Source organism: Octopus bimaculoides, chromosome 21 (genome assembly GCF_001194135.2).
Source record: "Octopus bimaculoides isolate UCB-OBI-ISO-001 chromosome 21, ASM119413v2, whole genome shotgun sequence".
NCBI lineage: Eukaryota > Metazoa > Mollusca > Cephalopoda > Octopoda > Octopodidae > Octopus > Octopus bimaculoides.
In genome coordinates this window covers 15,254,811-15,255,855 of record NC_069001.1, presented here as the reverse complement: position 1 = coordinate 15,255,855, position 1,045 = coordinate 15,254,811, and positions in this window count along the sequence as shown.

Below are 1,045 nucleotides of genomic sequence, written 5' to 3'. Positions count from 1 at the left end.
ACACACACACACACACACACACACACACACACACACACACACACATATATATATATATATATATATATATATATATAACTCTCTCAGTAATAGTCAAACCACAAAGCCATACACATAAGACACAGACATGCTCCACAATTGCATCAACATTTTGGTTCTCTTTGAAAGATTATTTCTAAAGAAGAAGTACTGCTATGATATCAAACTTTGGTCTATTCAGTTATTCTGATCAAAATATCACTGGTACTGATAAATGTGCCAAATACATAAAGTCTTTCTCAAGTTTGGCAGAAAAATCTCAACTTTGTTAAGTGGGGAAACTATTAAGTAATTGTTCCATAATTGTTCATATTATCTGTTGGGTAATAAGTCAACCATTTAGTTTCCTTGCAGAGAACTAAGGAGCATTGACCATTCTACTGTTTCTCCTTCCTCTGAATACAATACTGCACTGTGATCTTTGGAAACGAACACTTGGTATTGATACTTTTTGCTAATGAAGATCTCATCACTACTATTGTGGAGTCAGTTGTTGCTATTATCATTATTATTATTATTATTATTATTATTATTATTATTATTATTATTATTATTATTATTATTATTATTATTATTATTATTATTACCTCTGCCAAGGGAGGAGATTATGTTTTCATCAGTGTTGGCTTGTCCGTCTGTGTGCAAAATAACTCAAAAAGTTGTGAACGGTATTTGATGAAACTTGCAGGAAAAGTTGGTAATGACACAAGGAACAGATGATGAAATTTTGGTAGTGATCTGGAAATTTTTATGGATTCTTGAAGGATTTTTCATTTGTTATATTTACTTTACATGAAGTATTACAATATTACGTTCTTTGATTATCTCCCTTGAAAACACGTTCATCGTTTGCATGTAACCTACGGTGGTGTTGCTGTTTCCAAAGTTTATTTTCGTTTCTCTATTAGTGACTTTACTTGCGTGTGTATAACTCAAGTTTTAGTTAATTGTTGTTTCTTTTAGTTGTATGGTGAAACTAGCTTGCTGTTGTCATTGATGTATTATA